Genomic DNA, 20,108 nt, shown 5'->3' with positions numbered 1-20,108 from the left:
GAGTAATGCAAAAGTATCTGGAAAACATTACATATTGTAATATATGTATATTTTACATACATTTTACATTACTTTTAAATGAGGGGGGATTGTTTTTTGTTTTTAGGTAAGAAAAGTGAAAGTGAAGTCGTGTTCAACTCTTTGTGACCCCATGGACTATAGCCTACCAGGCTCCTCTGTCCATGGGATTTTTTAGGCACAAATACTGGAGTGGGTTGCCATTTCCTTCTCCAAGAGATCTTCCCCACCCGGGGATTGAACCTGGGTCTCCCGCAATGTTGGCAGACACTTTATCATCTGATAAAGGGATCTTCACCCAGGGAAGAAATGGGTTTATTTAGAGATAAACACATTCCATAGACAGCGTATGGGCCATCTCAGAAGGTAAGAGTGACCTTGAAATATGGGGTGGTTAGTTTTTATGAACTGGGTGATTTCATAGGCTAATAAGTGGGAGGATTATTCCAACTATTAGTGGGAAGGGGCAGGAATTTTCAGAAATTGGAACATCACCCACTTTTCGGTCTTTGATAGTTGGCTTTGGAAGCGTCCTGGTGCCTGCAAGTATGTCACTTCGCTTGCTGACGTGTTACGATGACCGCATGCTGAGACTCAAGGGCTAAGGGAGGCAACTCGCCCGCCACTTTTGCCCCATTTGGTTCTAATCGGTGTGGGCTATGTCGTCCTTCCAAAGGGCGTGCTCTGCCCCCTTTTCGAATAAAAGAGTAATGCAAGAGCACCTGGAAAAGATTACATATTGTGATATACATTTTACATTATTTTTAAATGAGTATTTTACTGTGTCTACAAAACTTCAGAATGTCTGAAAAATAAAGAGGTATTCTGTTAGCCCAAAATTTTGCCTTCATCACATAAAATTTCAAGGGACTTGCATCAAAATAATTATATGTTTGATCCAATCTCTCAACCCTTTAGGTAACTAGATACTGTATTACTTAATATTCATTTTCTTTATATAAAAATAGCACTAGTGATCTTACTTTAGAAGAGAAATTACTCTGGCTGTTGCCTTCTGGTGTAACAACACGATCATGGAATATAACATCCACGTAACACCCTAAGAACTAATTTTTATAGCTTTTTCATTAAAAAAAAATTGCATTGGCGTTCAGGTGATTTACAATGCTGTGTGAGTTTCGGGTGTACCTGTGCTCTGCGCTCAGTCGCATCCGACTCTTTGCAATCCCATAGACTGTAGCCCGCCCAGCTCCTCTTGTCCATGGGGTTTTTCAGGCAAGAATACTGGAGTATGTTGCCATTTCCTCCTCCAGAGGATATTCCTCACCCAAGGATGGAAACTTGCTTATCCTGCCTTGGCAACTGAATTCTTTACCACTAGCACCTCCTGGGAAAAGCCCTTTCAGGTGTACTTAGGAACAATTTTCAAAACAATAGAGAAAGAGAATGACGTAATCAAGGCAAAGTACCAGTGAGAAGTGTCAAGTCGACTCCTGAAATGCTGCTGAACAATGACTATTAAGGCTTTTTGCTTTTCCTACTTTGAAATTTCTAAGGGCTACCAACCACTGTTGAAGATGTAAATTTACTTGTTGGTTGTACAACACTTCTGGTGTCCAAGCTCTGAAAGGGGAATCAGATCAGATCAGATCAGATCAGTCGCTCAGTCATGTCTGACTCTTTGCGACCCCATGAATCGCAGCACGCCAGGCCTCCCTGTCCATCACCAACTCCTGAAGTTCACTCAGACTCACGTCCATGGAGTCAGTGATGCCATCCAGCCATCTCATCCTCTGTCGTCCCCTTCTCCTCCTGCCCGCAATCCCTCCCAGCATCACAGTCTTTTCCAATGAGTCAACTCTTCCCAAGAGGTGGCCAAAGTACTGGAGTTTCAGCTTTAGCATCATTCCTTCCAAAGAAATCCCAGGGCTGTTCTCCTTCAGAATGGACTGGTTGGATCTCCTTGCAGTCCAAGGGACTCTCAAGAGTCTTCTCCAACACCACAGTTCAAAAGCATCAATTCTTCGGCGCTCAGCCTTCTTCACAGTCCAACTCTCACATCCATACGTGACCACTGGAAAAACCATAGCCTTGACTAGACGAACCTTTGTTGGCAAAGTAATGTCGCTGCTTTTGAATATGCTATCTAGGTTGGTCATAACTTACCTTCCAAGGAGTAAGTGTCTTTTAATTTCATGGCTGCAGTCACCATCTGTAGTGATTTTGGAGCCCAGAAAAATAAAGTCTGACACTGTTTCCACTGTTTCCCCATCTATTTCCCATGAAGTGATGGGACCGGATGCCATGATCTTCGTTTTCTGAATGTTGAGCTTTAAGCCAACTTTTTCACTCTCCACTTTCACTTTCATCAAGAGGCTTTTGAGTTCCTCTTCACTTTCTGCCATAAGGGTGGTGTCATCTGCATATCTGAGGTTATTGATATTTCTCCCAGCAATCTTGATTCCAGCTTGTGTTTCTTCCAGTCCAGCGTTTCTCATGATGTACTCTGCATATAAGTTAAATAAACAGGGTGACAATATACAGCCTTGACAAACTCCTTTTCCTATTTGGAACCAGTCTGTTGTTCCGTGTCCAGTTCTAACTGTTGCTTCCTGACCTGCATACAAATTTCTCAAGAGGCAGATCAGGTGGTCTGGTATTCCCATCTCTTTCAGAATTTTCCACAGTTTATTGTGATCCACACAGTCAAAGGCTTTGGCATAGTCAATAAAGCAGAAATAGATGCCTTTCTGGAACTCTCTTGCTTTTTCGATGATCCAGCGGATGTTGGCAATTTGATCTCTGGTTCCTCTGCCTTTTCTAAAACCAGCTTGAACATCAGGAAGTTCACGGTTCACATATTGCTAAAGCCTGGCTTGGAGAATTTTGAGCATTACTTTACTAGCGTGTGAGATGAGTGCAATTGTGCGGTAGTTCGAGCATTCTTTGGCATTGCCTTTCTTTGGGAATACCTCACTCTAAATAAAACAGAACGAGATGCCAAACTGCTGAAGAAGAACTTTGACTTAACAGAGATTCCTGCAGGCAAGTCTGAGCTTTGAGGTGTGTGCCACAACCTAGCCCTTGCTTCTGGGCAGGGATCTAGGGACTCCACGAGATTAGTGTCAATCCCTGCAGGAACTGTAAAGGCTTAGGGACAGTGAGAAATCTTTAGCATTATACTTGGCTTAGAAGACAGGTTTATTCTTCTATGGGAAGGTAAGTTGTCAGCCAAACCCAGTATCTCTCTTAGCTGCCTTTTAGAGTGTCAGATTCTTTATCTCTGTGTTTAAGATCCAACTATGAAGATACAGACTATAGTAAAGATACAGATTATGCCATTTAGAGTTCTTCACGACAACGAAATGATCCTAATTATTCCTTAGGATAATAAAGATGATCTGTCTTTGGTTTTTGTAACATCTGCAAAAATCTGGAAGGCTGGCAGCACCATAGAATTTTGATCTAAGTCTTGACTTTCTTTTTTTATGTTTGTTTTATTTTGACTTTCTATCCAGATAATCAGACTTATTCATGCCGTGCCATTCATCACGGGGCCTTGTTTTCCCAATTTAGTGCAAATGAAGACAGACGCAGGGAATCAATTGAGCAATTTCCTGTTTGGGTTCAGAGTAGAAAAGTATTGGATAACTTCACAATGAAGAGAAGTGAGAGGTTATGCATCTAGTCACAAGAACGTAATGATCATTTCTCGGTAGACAGGTCAACTCCTTAAGACCCCATTATGTAACACGAATCTGTGTGGTCCTAAAGTATCAAGTAGAAATTCTTTTGGCTCTGGCCCCAAGATTCAGGATGGTCTAGAGAAGTTCCCTACTATTTTTTGTTTCTTATAAAGATCAAAATAAGACCCTACATTGAACTAGTCTTTACAAGAACCTCAAAATCTCCCAGACTATGCTATATATTCTCTCTCTTTCCCAGCACATAAAAGTAAGAAATCACTGATTTATTCATTCATGAATTCATTCTTACATCGCCTCCTACATTCTGGTACTAGTTGCTACATGCACTGGTAGGCACAAGATTCAAGAGCCATGACACCCTCCTTCTTGGAGAACCTGAAATGAGAGAAAAATATATATATATACAGTCTTAGTCATCAATTACAGTCATTAAAACCCAGGAAGGTAAAGATACACTGGCAATTTCTCACAGAGTTAGGAATATTTTTATGGTCAGGGATTTCTCCATGAGACTGAGTTGTACTGGTTCAACTTGGAGTAATAACAATGCCACACCAATGTACTTCTACCTTGTCCTGGGCAGATAATCAGATGCAGGAAGGCATATTATTGTACAGAAAGAAATGAAAGCAGGAAAAAATGATCATGGGGTTCTTATACAATATTACATCAGAATAACTCGTGCTGTCTGATAAAACTCACACAGGGCCACTAGTACAGCTTTTGATAAATCAATTATGATAATACCTAGCCTGTCGTGACAACACCAGGCCCCATGTAAACCATTCCGTCATTTAACCTTTACAACAATTGTGTAGGGTAGATGCTAATTACTTGTACTTTGAAGATGAAACTGAAATGCACATAGATAAGGTTGCCATAGTTACACAGCTGGCAAAAAAACTGTGTAACTAAGCAAAGGTCTTCTTGAATCCAGACTCAAGGTTTTGTTTTTTCATTTTATCACTTAGTCTTTTACTTTTTATTGCACACATCAGTATTTTATACAAAAAAAAAAACCTCTTAAACTCTAATTATAGTGTTTTCTTCTGATTCTTTCTAATGTAGAGAAATTTTTATACAAGTTCAATCAGTAAACACAATAATTTGTGTTTTAACACTTTGAGTCTCATTTAAACATTTTTCCATGTGGTTATACATATATCAATACGACTTAATGGCTATATAACAATCTATGATAGCAATCATAATAAATAAAAATATACTTATTCAGTTTCCAATTACTGAGTTTTTTTTTTAATTCAAATGAATACAATCACTAGAAATATCTTCATACAAATAGCCTTTTTTTCTTTTAAAATATTTTCCTGGGCATGTGCTACTCAGAGTGAGTTAGATCTATCAAGACAGGTTGGTTGTAGAGTACTTATTACATTCTTCTAAATAGCTTTTAACCCTACCAGACTTTACTGCCAATTTTGTGGACCAATCAGTATGACTGTGTTTTAAAGAACCAGAGGTTGGCCCCTGTGGTGCCTATAACCACAGCTTTGAGTCTGCAGATATATGAACCGCTTATAGGCTCAGCCAAGTCTCACTCATGTAAATTTTATTCGAATCAGTAGTATTTTTACAGTAGCGCAACCACAGACACCTTGTAGATTCAAAGAATTAGCTTAAAATTTTGGATGAAACTCTTTTTATCTTTTCCTCTAGTTTTAAATGTCATTAAGGTCATGCTTCTGTGTATAATAGATCTTTTATGACCTGGGAAAAGTCATTCATTGGTTTGTCCTGGGTTCCTTGACTGTTTTCAGTGACAAGATCACAGATGGTTCATGGTTTTGGGACAAGAATCAAGCCAAGATGTATGTCATCTTTGCTACCTACAAGGAGATCTAAATGTTGTAAATCCCTGAAAGATAATGAGTCAAGTTAATTACACTTTTTGTCTCCCAGCCCCAAGATGGAGGTATTAATAGCTAACCTCCTACCTGCTGAACATTTTAACAATATTTAAATAAGCTATCTGAACGTAAATACATTGACAAAGTATAAAGTGGGATTTAACAAATTGTCCGAGTTGCTGGAAGACATTTAGTCATGCCCCAAGGTTTGTGAAATGAAAGTCGCTCAGCTGTGTCCGGCTCTTTGGGACCCCATGGACTGAACAGTCCATGGAATTCTCCAAGCCAGAATACTGGAGTGGGCAGCTGTTCACTTCTCCAGGGGATCTTCCCAACCCAGGGATCGAAGCCAGGTCTCCCGCACTGCAGGCAGATTCTTTACCATCTGAACCACAAGGGAAGACCAAGGTTTACATCCAGTGAATGTCACCCTCTTCTCCCAAATGCCCTTTGTAGGGCCTGAAAAAGCAGCTAAATTCATTCTGGCAAATAAAATCAGATAAGGTGCTATTGACAGATACAAAAGCATTTACCTGGCCCTCTTAATTTACACACCTACTCCCATCCATCTTAGCTCACATTTTTATTTTAGCTGGGTGAATTTTCTTTTTTATCAGGGAAAAAAAATAATTTTAGGGAAGAGAGTCTTTACAAGACCCTTCAAATCTTGCTCCTTCATAAAAACCTAAACGTCCTTCCCACGAGGGTGACTCTGACGCAGGTCCAAGTAGTAATGAACAAAACACATGAGCATCTGGGCGGCCTGTTACGTGGTGACTGCTGGGTGGGAGGAACGTTCATGTGCGTGACAGCAGCTACAGAGCATCAGAAGCAAGACGCTTGCTGTTTTAAATTCTCGTTTCCCTTTGAGAGTCTATTCTAGCCCAGCACACTGCCAACAGTCTAGAGCAGAAGTCCTCAAAGTCCAGGAGCGAATGCCTGATGATGGGAGGTGGAGCTGATGTGCTAATAGGAATAAAGTGCCCAATAAATGTGATGTGCTTGAATCGTCCCCACACCATCCCCTCCCCTGTACCCGGTCTGGGAAAATCCATTCCAGGAAACCGGCCCTGGTGCCAGTAGCGGGGGAGCGCTGGTCTAGAGAAATGCATCTTCAACGTTCAGTCCCTTTTCGGTGGTGCTGCCCAGGGCAGTGAGCGCCCCGATGGGCAGTGCACACCAGCCTGATCTCCTTCACGCAGAGATGCAGGGAGATGGAGACAGTGGATATTTTCCTTATGTGGGAAAGCAGTGGGAGCTTTGAGCGCTGAAAGATTTAAAGACAAACTAAGGAGTGCTAATAAGACGGGCACGTTTTTAGTGGCCATGTTTTCTAAACCCAAAGGAATTAAGCTGTACCAGGCAAAATCCCATGGATGGAGGAGCCTGGTAGGCTGCAGTCCATGGGGTCGATAAGAGTCGGACACAACTGAGCGACTTCACTTTCACTTTTCACTTTCATGCATTGGAGAAGGAAATGGCAACCCACTCCAGTGTTCTTGCCTGGAGAATCCCAGGGACTGGGGAGCCTGGTGGGCTGCTGTCTATGGGGTCGCACAGAGTCGGACATGACTGCAGCGACTTAGCAGCAGCAGCAGCAGGCTTATAAGACACAAGGAGGATCCCCTGGAGAAGGAAATGGCACCCCACTCTGGTACTCTTGCCTGGAAAATCCCATGGACGGAGGAGCCTGGTAGGCTACAGTCCATGGGGTCACAAACAGTTGGGCACAATTGAGGCACACTTTCACTTTCAGGCTTATAAGAGGAATATTTTCCATCCATGAACCTTGAAGTGTAAGTGAATGTGAAGTCGCTCAGTCGTGTCTGACTCTGCAACCCCATGACTCCTCTGTCCATGGGATTTTCCAGGCAAGAATACTGGAGTGGGTAGCCTTCCCCTCCTCCAGGGGATCTTCCCAACCCAGAGATTGAACTCAGCTCTCCTGCATTGCAGGCAGATTCTTTACCAGCTGAGCCACCAGGGAAGTCAAAAATAGTGCCTAACTAAACACTCAATATATATTTATTGAATTAATGATCAAGTGATGGCAAAGAATGTTGCTATTTCTTTGTAATCTCTCCACAATGCTATTCAGAGATTCGATATACTGGGTATTCAATAACTATCTGTGGACTACCTGAGAGTCCCTCTAAGAGCACTAGGGATTCTTCAAATTTCCACTCATAAGCTCTTCTATTGGCTGAGTTTCGGTAAATGTTTATTTCCAGGTCAGTCAGTCTTGAGAAGTTGTAAAAGTATAATACATTAATATCTGATATGTCATTGAAAAAAGTGTAATAGGTGATGCTTTAAAATTAGAAACAATATCTTCATCCATTTTCTTCTCAATACGAAAGGGAAATTTCAAGAAGGGGTGAACTGACGACGGTTGTTTGGCAGAGCTGGAAGGAGACGGTCTGCCTCTCTGCTCTTGCCGGGCTGTGATGTTACTGGTCTACCTTTTCCCCTTCCCTGGGGCCTCCAGGACCTTAGTTATCCGACCAAGGCTCAAGCCATGCCCCTTGCACTGGGAGCACAAAGTCTTAACCACTGGATCACCGGGAAGTCCTTCTAACTTCACCAATTAAACCTCAGATAATATTTGGGTTCTTTATACATTAGGTATATCATATAACAAGGAGCTTTGATATCCTGCTTCATTCTCTAACTTGTAGCACAAACATCTGCCACACTCGAGTAGCCTTCAAAAACATGACTGTCGTAACATATCCATTTATTTTTACTGGCATTTAGATGCCTACCAGGGCTTCCCGTAGCTCAGTGGTAAAGAATCTCCCTGCCAATGCTGGAGACACTGGTGAGATCCCTGATCCCGGATGGTCTTACATGCTTCGGAGCAACTAAGCCCATGTGACTTAAAAAAAAAATAGATGGCTACTAATGCTTCACTGTTCTAAGTATCACTGTGATAAAAAGCCTTGTATATAAGTTACTGTCTATGAACCTGATTACTTCCTTAAAGTTAAAATATTTTAACCCCCTACTTACACACTGCCAAATTGCATTCTAGAAAGACCACTAATTTGTACTCCCACAGATGATGCACAAAGGTGTGTGCTCGGTCAGTCAGTGTCCGACTCTTTGGGATCCCATGGACTGTTGCCCACCAGGCTCCTCTGTCCATGGGATTCTCCAGGCAAGAGCACTGGAGTGGGCTGCCATGTCCTCCTCCAGGGCATCTTCCCCACCCAGGATCAAACCCGCGTCTCCTGCATTGGCAGGTGGATTCCTTACCACTGAGCCATGAGCAAAGCCCCATTCACAAAGGTTCAGTTCAGTCGCCCAGTTGTGTCTGACTCTTTGCGACCCCATGGATTGCAACATGCCAGGCCTTCCTGTCCATCACCAACTCTCAGAGTTTACGCACACTCATGTCCATTGAGTCGGTGATGCCATCCAACCATCTTATCCTCTGTCGTCCCCTTCTCATGCCTTCAATCTTTCCCAGCATCAGGGTCTTTTCAAATGAGTCAGTTCTTCACATCAGGTGGCCAAAATATTGGAGTTTCAGCTTCAGCATCAGTCCTTCCAATGAATATTCAGGACTGATTTCCTTTAGGATGGACTGGTTGGATCTCCTTGCAGTCCAAGGGACTCTCAAGAGTCTTCTCCAACACCACAGTTCAAAAGCATCAATTCTTTGGGGCTCAGCTTTCTTTATAGTCCAACTCTCACATCCATACATGACTACTGGAAAAACCATAGCCTTGACTAGATGGACCTTTGTTAGCAAAGTAATGTCTCTGGTTTTTAATATGCTATCTAGGTTTTTCATAACTTTTCTTCCAAGGAGCAAGCGTCTTTTAATTTCATGGCTGCAATCACCATCTGCAGTGATTTTGGAGCCCCCAAAAATAAAGTCTGACACTGTTTCTATTGTTTCCCCATCTATTTGCCATGAAGTGATGGGACTGGATGCCATAATTTTAGTTTTCTGAATGTTGATTTTTAAGCCACCTTTTTCACTCTCCTCTTTCACTTTCATTAAGAGGCTCTTTAGTTCCTCTTCACTTTCTGCCATAAGGGTGGTATCATCTGCATATCTGAGGTTATTGATATTTCTCCCGGCAATCTTGATTCCAGCTTGTGCTTCATCCAGTTCAGCATTTCTCATGATGCAGTCTGCATATAAGTTAAATAAGTAGGATGACAATATACAGCCTTGATGTACCCTTTTCCCGACTTGGAAACAGTCTGTTGTTCCACAAAGGTACTGATCTTATAATTTTATGATCAACCCTGGGCTGGTTTCTTTCCTTCCTTCCCTCTGTCTTTCCTTCCCCCTCTTCTTTCCTCCTTCCTTCTCTTTCCTTCTCCTTTTTTTCTTTCTTTCTCTCTTATTATTTGTCAACTTGATGGTTTTACAGCAGCAACTATTTATCTGGTTTCCATTTGCTTATTAATTCATCTTTTTATATATTTACAGCCTTTAAATTTGTGTGAGTTTTTTTAAGATGCTTAAAGAACTTTAAGATTTATTTTTGTCTTGGTATTTTAAGTCAACACTTTCTCGTATGTGTGAAAAATATTTTAAAATTTTGTTAATGATTATATATATACATATGTATGATATGTTTATTATTATGGAATTCTGTGTTTAAATTTTGAAATTTTTCCATTTTTACAGTAAAGACATCCTGACATTTTATCCTGAAATCATACAAATATTCATTCATTTTTGTTCTTGCTGCTTCTGTTTGAAATTTCACAGGGAACTGATCCATCATTCTGCTATGTGCTGCGTGTTTATTCTGGTTTATGCTGTGCTACAGGGTTAACTTTCCTCCCAAAATAAGTAACCACTTGCTTTAGTGTAATTTTCAAACCATGTTTCCTTTATCCGTTGAATTGAGCTGTCATCTTTATCACACACTAAAGGCACATTTATGTTACGTTCTTGGCTGTTTACTTTGCTCCATAAATCAGTCTGTATATTCCTGCACCGATACCACCTTATTTTCATTCTATTTTATAATCATTTCATTGCAACCCCATGGACTATAGCCCCACCAGGCTCCTCTGTTCATGGAATTTTCCAGGCAAGAATATCGGAGTGGGTTGCCATTTCCTCCTCCAGGGGATCTTCCTGACACAGGGACAGAACCCGTGCCTCCTGCCTCTCCTGCATTGGCCAGTGGATTCTTTACTGCTGAGCCACCTGAGAAACCCCATTTTATAATCATTTACATCATAATATTAGAATCTGTTCATCTTTCCAGAAAACTACCATGATGAAAAGGTCTGCAGTTTGCCTTCACATAGGCTGTGCTGGTTTTAAAATACATCTACAAATTCTTTGATATATCTCTCTTTACAAGGTGGGGCTTAATCCCACTCTCTTTGAGTGTCAGAGTGTACTTAACTTATTTCTAGCAAAAAGAATGTGGCAGAAATGATGACAAATGACTTCTGAGGCTGGGTCATAAAAGATATTGCAGCCTCACACTCACGTTACTCACTCTAAGAGGACCTCCTGCGTACTGAGGACAATCAGGAAGCCCCATGGAGACGTCCACATGGCAAGGAACCACAGCCTCCTATGAAGAGCCAGGGAGGAATCGATGTGTTTGGCCAACAGCCGTGTAAGTGAGCCATCTTCGGTCCAGATCCTCCAGCCCCAGGGAGGCCTTCAGAGGACTACAACCTCCTAAAACAATGAGCCAGAACCACCCAGCTAAGCTGCTCCCAGACTGCCAACCTTCAGAAGCTTTGTGAGGTAGTAAATGACTTTTGTTTTAGGCTACTCTATTTGGGGGCTATTTTTTATGCAGCAATAGATAACTAACATGACATGACAAATCCCAGTGTCTAGGGAGTGATTGAAATGAACAGGGCAGCCGTTGATAGGTTGGGTTTCAGGAGGATTTTATGTGCCCCTTGCCCATATGCCACCATGGAATCAGGGCATACACCTACCAGAGATTTAGTAAGCTCCCAAATTACAAAGATTCCCCAGCCTCCTCCGAATATGTCCCTTCCTCACACACAGTTATAGTAAACACAGGTAGCGGTCCTGGTGGTGGTGGCAGTGACTTCATAAGGGCGGAAACATATTTGCCTTGTGAGATTTGACTTCTGTTTCCAGAGGTTTCTGAGCCTGTCTGATCCAAAGGGCCTGAGTTCCTACCTCTTAGTCCTGTGACAGATTGTATTTTCCAAAAATGACCTTGATGTCACATCCCTTCCCACATGTTCTCCTCACATGATAATGTTGACACTTTTCCCCTCCAGAAATGGGGTCCATCTTTCCCTCCAACCTGGATGGACTTGTAACTAAAGCAGAAGTGATGTTTTGTGACTTTCTAGGTTGGATCATAAAAGAGACACACCCCCAGCGGACCCTTCTGGGACACTTGCTCTTGGAACACAGCCACCATGCTGGGAAGAAAGTAAGAAACTGCAGAGAAAGCCCACAAATAAGTGCTGTGGCTGAAAACCCCACTGGGCCCCCAGCTGACTGGTAGCATCAAATGCCAGACAGTGAGTGAAATGTCAGATGATTCCAGCAACCAACCACTGAGTCACCCCCAGCCTTCAAGCAGTACCAACTGATGCCACCTGGAGCAGAGACGGTCCTGGCCAAACTGCAGGTTCATTAGCCAAATCAATCATGATTGTTGTTTTAACCCACTAAACCCAGGATGGTTTGCTACGCACGTTGTATAACCCCCAGTTCACTATCAAATCCTGAATGTCCTGTGTCTTATACCACACGTCTTGTGTTTTCTATTATAGGTATCCTCTCTTACTCAATAGGGAAGAAACGAAAGAAAACCGCAATGCAGACATCTTCCTGGTCAAAATGTGTTCCTGTCCACTAACAAGCGAGGGAAACAAGTGTGCCCGAGTGCTCAAGCACCCTAGTAACTTCATCAGGCTTCTGTATGATTGTTCGTGGACACCGCCAGGCTTTCAGTAGTAGTCGTGCAACGCTGGCAAATTCTCAGGCTTTGTTGAACAAGCTTCTCTTCCTTTTGTGAATTTCGCCCCCCAAAAGGAGATCCAGCCAAGGTCCCTCCAGTAACAACAGGCTCATGAAATAGTCTGAATCTCTCTCTGCTTCTCCCATGTGTCCCCGGAAAAGGCCGGAAACTAGCAGCTAACCTAGCCCTCCTCATTTGTTGCTGTTGTATAGTCACTGAGTCCTGGGACACTCTGTGACTCCACGGACTATAGCCTGCCAGGCTCCTCTGTCCGTGGGATTCTCCAGGCAAGAGTACTGAAGCGGGTTGCCATTTCCTACTCCAGGGACCTTCCCGACCCAGGGATCAACCCCACGTCTCCCGCGTTGGCAGGTGAACTCTTTACTGCCGAGCCACCTGGGAAGCCCAGCCTCTCTCATTTAGGTGTGGGGAAATATGGGAGTCTAATGCCAGAAACATGGTACCACTAAGCTCGGGCCTAGGAAAGCCAAGGTATTGGACAGGAAGTTAAGAGTAGGAGCTGATTAAGCTTTCATGGGATTTGCTCCCTCTCTCCTGACCCTCCCCACCCCCATTTCTTTAGCCCTAGCTATCGCCAGTAAAATGGGCAAAGCTATACTTTGAATGGGATGCTGCCATCCAGTCCAGTTCTGACGATTCTGCAGAAACCACAAGAAATCAAGGGAAGGAGGTAATACTAAGGGGCACTTGAAGAGCACCTGGACCTACAAGGTAGAGTGTGTGAAGACACTGCCTATGAACCATCTCTTTTCTATATGTTGGTTTACAACCAAAAAGAAGAACTCAGCAGTGTTTGAAAAATTACACAGTTAGGTGCTGAAGCAGGTGCTGTGGAGAGAATGGAATGCTGAATAAGAAACAGTTTCCGGGAATTCCCTGGCTGTCCAGTGGTTAGGGCTCAGTGCCTTCACTGAGTTCAACACGGGTTCAACCCCTGATCAGGGAACTAAGATCCTGCAGACCAAGCAGCAAAAAAAAAAAAAATATATATATATAGGGTTAGGGTTAGGGTTATATATATATATATCATTCCTTTCCTGAGTGGTGTAAATCGGGGCTCCCAGCTGGACGGTCCAGCAGGAAATGACCAGCATCCAGTGAGGAAGCTGAAGCTTTGTCTGTGTTTGCAGCTGCTCCCCAGAGCTGTTACCACTGAGCTCTGCCTCCCATCAGATCTAATGAGAATGTAACGCCTGATCGTCTGAGGAGCAGCTGAGGCAGGGATGCTAGTGCTGGGGAGCAGCTGCAAATACAGATCATCATTTCCAGAGAGGCTTGACTCACAGGGACCACCATAAACCAGCTGCTTACACGCTTGTATCAAAACCCTATCAGTGAGTGCGAGTGATGGTGAGTTGTACAATGATATCACAATGTAAGAACAATTAAGTACACAATAAGTAATGCATTTGAATAATCCCAAAACTCTCCCCCTCTCCACCAGTCTGTGGAAAAACTGTCTTCCACAAAACCTGTCCCTGGTGCCAAAAAGGTTGGGGACCACTGGTGTGAATGATGAGGGGACTAGTACTCAGAGCCCCACCTCTGCTCTGCAGTGCTCAGCGTCAACAGGAAATAACAGGAGCAACAGCACTGTAAGCGCCCCCTTCTCTCACCAGTTCGGTAAGAGAAACATGTACAGCAAGACTGACTTTCTGCTGTCTTATCCTCTAATGCCATGGTCTACCCCAGCAAACCATCACATTTCCTCACCTCTAAAAGCCAGCCACTCACAGGAGATGTCTCTACAGCCTGTTCTTACTGCCAAGGCCTTGTCAGCACCAAGCTGCCCCTTCCGGGACCCATGGCCAGAGGGGGCGGGAAGCCTGCCTGTTTCCCTACTCATTCTCGATTCTCCTTTCAACGTCCCTCATAGTTCCACCTAGTGAAGTCTTTTTTTCCATCTTTAAATAGTATACAGAACCAACACTTAAATGTTAAAATGTTCACTATACCACCAAAAATCATTTTGGATACCCAACAATGGTTCACATATACCACGTGGGGCAGGCTGAAAACTGGTCTCCCAAATGGTTCCCCAGGTCCTAACCCCCAGAACCTGCATGTACTTTATACAGTAACAGGGATTTTTGCAGATGAGATTAAGGATCCTGAGATGAAGAGACTACCCTGGATTATGAATATGCAGTCCCCCCGCCCACTGTTATCACAGATCACTTTATAAGAGGGAGGAAGGAGGAAGGGAGAGAGAAATGTGACAACAGAAGGAGAGAGAGACAGATGGAGAGTCTGGGAGAAGCCATGCTCCTTGCTTTGAAAATGGAGGATGAGGCTACAAGCTAAAGGATGCACCAACCTCTAGACACCAAAAAAGGTAAGAAAACAGATTCTCTCCTAGGCATCTCTGGCAGCAAGAACACAGTACTACAACAACTCAAACTACAGTTGAGACTCTGACCTCCAGAACTGCAAGAGAATAAATGAGTGCTGCCTTAACCCATTCAGTTTGTGGTAAGTTGTTACAGCAGCCAGTGTAAACTAGTACACAACCATTCAGCACTTAACTCATGCCTAATAAACCACTCAGGCCATGATCAAAGCACAGCACATAACAGATTCTCAGCTTCTTATGTAATAAACTGTCGAATGTATCACAAGCTGTCACTAAGAGCACACGATCATCCGGAACTGGCCTCTGGAGACCGGATGCTCCACATCCCCTCCTCTGTACTCAGAAGGTACCTTCTGCCCACCTTTCCCACAGTGGGACCTATTTTTAAGGACAAGAGAATAGGATGTTGTTGAGACCACCTGGACGGGATGCATGACGGGACTCTGTTCAGAGCTCTACATCTTTTAAGATTCTGGAAGGTGAGTGCAGTGACCTATTTGTCTTCTGACTGCCCAAGACAGACTCGGTATGTAAGTTCTCCTGCTTTGTAGGTGCTTCCTACCACCTACCAACCTGCAGTGACTCTCTTCAGTCTCTCCTCGTCCTCCGTGTCTGGGGACCAGTCTGTGAACCAATATGAGTATGGGCCATTTATTTATCTCATTAATGAGAAAACCAGCAGAATGGTAAGGCTGGTTTAAAACAAATACAAGAAAACATGTACCAAACCGAGTAGAGAAAAGAATGCTGAATAAGGCTCAAGTGTTAAATATACCAGTTAATATCTGAGGAGGCAGTTAAACTGTCCCCTTTGGGATTACCTTTTCTATCAAAATGAAATCATCTCAATTGGACAAAAATAATTTGCAATTTAGCAATCTTCTACAAAATAACATCTAATTTGTACCGAGTTTGGCACCTCCCTAACAGTAAATACTAAGTCAAATAAAATTACCTCCCCAAGAACTTCAAGTTATCCTTAAGCAGGCTCATTAGACAATGTTCTTGTTACAACACAGAAAGGGCAGATAGTAACCTTTTCCCTTATTTCCAAGTTTGGTGTAACTTTTCTAAAGAGAATTCCCAGGTACCTATTAGTAGTAATAAACCACTCCAGAATCTTGTGTTTTAAACAACCATTTTATTGTATCACCACAGTTTTATGGGTCAGGTATTTGGGAAAGGCTCAGTTGAGTGATTCTTCTACTCCACACGGGGTTGAATGGGGTCACTCAATGATACTCAGCTGGTAGTTGAGTTGGTCTGGAGAGTCCAAGACAGCTTTATTCATCAGTCTAGTGCGACTGGTGATTTGGTTACAGCTGGACCCCTCTTGCTCTCCATGGAGTCTCAGAGCCTTCCCATGTGACCTCCTCAGCAAGGTAACTAGGCCTCTAACGTGGACCCACAATGTCAACCTTCTTAGAGACTAGACACAGAGCTGACACAGCATGCCTCCCCCCACCTCTCCATTGGTCAAAGCCATCACATCCAGTCCAGATTCAAGGAATCGTGGAAACAGAACTCACCTCTTAATGAGAGAACAGTCAAAGAATCTGTGGGCTCTTTTAATTTACCACAAGTTTTTGTCTTATACATTTTTATTTTCATTATATTGCTAATCTTTTTGTCTAAGGTCTGCTGCACCAAAGGTTCCCGTAACTTTCTAGAATGTCCGTTACAACTTTGTTGACTATGTAAGCAATGACCCTCTGGGCAGCCCACCACTCTTTTTCTCCCTCTCTATAACCCTCTGCAAGCACTCAAGGGTAATAAAGCAGTGGTTCTCAAAGTGTAGTCCCAGAACCAATAGCATCTGCATCACTTGGGAACCGTATAACTGTAATCCTTAGGTCCTATTTCATAACTTCATAAACTCTGGTGATGGGGCCCGGCAGCCTGTTTTAATAAACCCTCTTGCTGAGGCTGGGAACCACTATTGTAGAGCTGTACATTACTTAATGAAAATGAATACAACATCTGAAACTAGTCTTACAAAAAAGTACATTTTTACCACCATGTCTAGAGTCTGCAAATACCACAGTGGATTATTTACAACTTCTGAACAAGGACAGACAATGCCAAAGCATGGCAGTTTTCACTAACTGATGTCCTCTCTCTGATGTCAAAAGCCTTTTTCATACACCTGGCATGAAGGAGAGACTTTTATTCCATCCACTCAAGGGACACTCTCCAGAGACCTCATACTGTATTTCCCCAGAATTACTTGTGAAAATAATTTGTACCTTCTCCATCTTAAGAATGGGCTTGTTGGGACTTCTCTGGTGGCCTAGTGGATAAGATTCTGTGCTCCCAAGACAGAGGACCTGGGTTCAATCTCTGGTCAGGGAATTAGATCCCACATGCAGCAACTAATGCGCTGCAAATCCAAATAAATAAATATTTTTTAAAAAGAAAAGAATGGGCCTGTTATGTAGTTCAAAAAATACACTATTCACCTAAAGGGATTCTCATGAACCTCCATTAAAGACAGGCCTCACAGTGAGAAAAACAGGTAATTTTATCCATGGTCTCTATGATAACCTTGCTTTCTTTCACTTCTGCTCTTTATAATTTTTTTCCTTATTCTTTGAGATTATCCTATTTTCTATATAAACTGCTTTAGCTGTATCCCCCTTACTCCTTGGAAGGAAAGTTATGACCAACCTAGATAGCATATTCAAAAGCAGAGACATTACTTTGCTAACAAAGGTCCGTCTAGTCAAGGCTATGGTTTTTCCAGTGGTCATGTATGGATGTGAGAGTTGGACTGTGAAGAAGGCTGAGCGCCAAAGAATTGATGCTTTTGAACTGTGGTGTTGGAGAAGACTCTTGAGAGTCCCTTGGACTGCAAGGAGATCCAACCAGTCCATTCTGAAGGAGATCAGTCCTGGGTGTCCTTTGGAAGGAATGATGCTAAAGCTGAAACTCCAATACTTTGGCCACCTCATGAGAAGAGTTGACTCATTGGAAAGGACCCTGATGCTGGGAGAGATTGAGGGCAGGAGGAGAAGGGGACGACAGAGGATGAGATGGCTGGATGGCATCACCAACTCAATGGACATGGGTTTGGGTAAACACCAGGAGTTGGTGATGGACAGGGAGGCCTGGCGTGCTGCAATTCATGGGGTCACAAAGAGTCGGACACGACTGAGAGACTGAACTGAACTGAAAAATCTTTCTATGTTAATAAGTTTATAGCTTAGTTCTAAATGTTTCCTACTTCCCATTATGTTTTCTCAAGCAGATCATTAATTAGAGGCATAGAGTTCTTTTAAATTTCTGATTTCTACTGTAATCATCAGAAAACAGGATCCACAACATCAGGAATCAGCAAACTGTTTCTGTACAGGCCAGGTAGTAAATATTTCAGGCTTTGCTAGCCAAATGGCCTCCACTAAGTATGCAACTCTCCCTTGGTTCCCTAAAGCAACCAAGAATATGTAAATAAATAAGGATGGCTGCATTCCAACAAAACTTTACTGACAAAAGCAGGCAGCTGGCCAGATTTGACTGTGGGTCACGATCTGCCAGGCTTCCCGGGTGGTGCAGTGGTAAAGAATCCTCCTGCCAGTGCAGAAGACTCAGAGACTTGAGTTTGATCCCTGGGATGGGAAGATCCCCTGGAGGAGGAAATGGCAACCCACTCCAGTATTTCTGCCTGGAAAACCCCATGGACAGAAGAGCCTCCTGGGCTACAGTCCATGGGGTTGCACAGAGTCGGGCACGATTCGGCACGCATGCATGGGTCTACATGGCACCAATTCTTTGATCATTGTTAACCCACTCCAGTGTTTTTGCCTAGAGAATCCCATGGACGGATAAGCCTGGTAGGCTGCAGTCCACAGGGCTGCACAGAGTCGGACACGACTGAAGTGGTAGCAGCAGCATATGACATTGTGTAATGTTGTATGAATGCTTGGATTCTAATTGTCATCTTATACTTAGCCTGCTCCATTTCAAGCTTTAGGTCTGGCCCATGTAAACATTCACTTGTAAAACCATCACAGTGATTAAGAGATTGGATTTTTGGAATCAGAGAGACCTGGTTGCCATTGCTATGTGTGGTTTATTGTTAGTCTCTCAGTCTTGCCGACTCCTCTTTGCAACCCCATGGACTGCAGCCCAGCAGGCTCCTGTGTCCATGAGATTTTCCAGGGAAGGATACTGGAGTGGGTTGCCATTTCCTTCTCCAGAGGATCTTCCTGACCCAGGGACCCAGAGACGCGGGTCTCCTACACTGCAGGCAGATTCTATGCTGACTGAGCTACAAGGGAATGGTTTAGGATAAATTATTTGACATCTCTAATCCTCAGGTTGCACATCTGTACAGAAAATAATAGTACCCATCTCACAAGTTCAGAAGGTAAAGAATCTGCCTGCCAATCCAGAAGACCCAGGTTCGATCCCTGGGTGGGGAAGATCCAAAGGGAATAGGAAACCACCGCAGTGGTCCTGCCTGGAGAACTCCAGGCACAGAGGAGGCGTCAGCTGTAACATGGGTTACAGTCCATGGGGTCGCAACGAATGACACAACTGAGCGATTAACAGTATCACTATCTCACAAACCGCAATCATGAGGAGTAGTATTAGAATCATCGTGCCATTGAACCGCTACTCTATGAGACAGGGATCATTAAGTGCACTTTACAGAGAAATTAAGCCTCAGACACGTTTAGGTAATTTGCTCCAAATCTAATAGCCAGTGACAAAGCACTGCCTCCCACCCAGAACTTCCTGTTCCAAATTCACAATTTCCACTCCTCAGACTCTGATTAAGCTGGTCATCCTAACACGCAAGGAATTTATGCCACTCCTAAGGCGAGGCTGCACTCTGAGACACCAGGAGAAAGGAGTTGCGAAACGCCCTCCTTAATTCTTGGAATTAATTCTTCGCTGTGCGAGTTTAATCCTCGAGGAGAGTCCTGAGGCCGAAAGGGCAGGGCGGGCCGCGCTAGCTGAGGTAAATCTCCCCAACAGGCTCCCGGAAGCACGGCGCCCCGGGCAAACGCCTTCCCGGGCTTGATCCTCTCAGGAGCTGGTGTCACCCAGCGGCGCACTCAGCCTCGAAGACCGTGCTGCCCACGGCTGGGCTGCCCTTCTCTGCTCTCCCACTCCGCGCGCCTGGGGCCTAAAAATACCTCTCGGGTGGAACCTCCCTAAACAAGTCCTCGGCCTTTTTTTTTTTTTAACACCCTCACCACTTAGACACACATAAATCACAGCCCTGGCC

The 20,108-nt window shown here is 43.5% G+C and overlaps 1 long non-coding RNA gene across 1 annotated transcript in view; it reads right to left on the bottom strand.

Annotated features, from left to right (window-relative positions):
* Window positions 1-4,767, bottom strand: part of LOC101907407 (uncharacterized) — a 37,870-nt gene extending 33,103 nt beyond the window's left edge. Inside the window, exons 1-2 of the long non-coding RNA XR_001501986.3 lie at window positions 3,976-4,767; window positions 518-740 (exon numbers count right to left, since the gene is read on the bottom strand). This is a non-coding gene — a long non-coding RNA (uncharacterized lncRNA). The remainder of the gene's footprint in view (window positions 1-517; window positions 741-3,975) is intronic.
* Between the last annotated feature and the right edge of the window lie 15,341 nt (window positions 4,768-20,108).

Source organism: Bos taurus, chromosome 15 (genome assembly GCF_002263795.3).
Source record: "Bos taurus isolate L1 Dominette 01449 registration number 42190680 breed Hereford chromosome 15, ARS-UCD2.0, whole genome shotgun sequence".
NCBI classification, from domain to species: Eukaryota; Metazoa; Chordata; class Mammalia; order Artiodactyla; family Bovidae; genus Bos; species Bos taurus.
The sequence above is the reverse complement of the archived record's forward strand: the minus strand, read 5'-3'. Positions and strand labels throughout refer to the sequence as shown.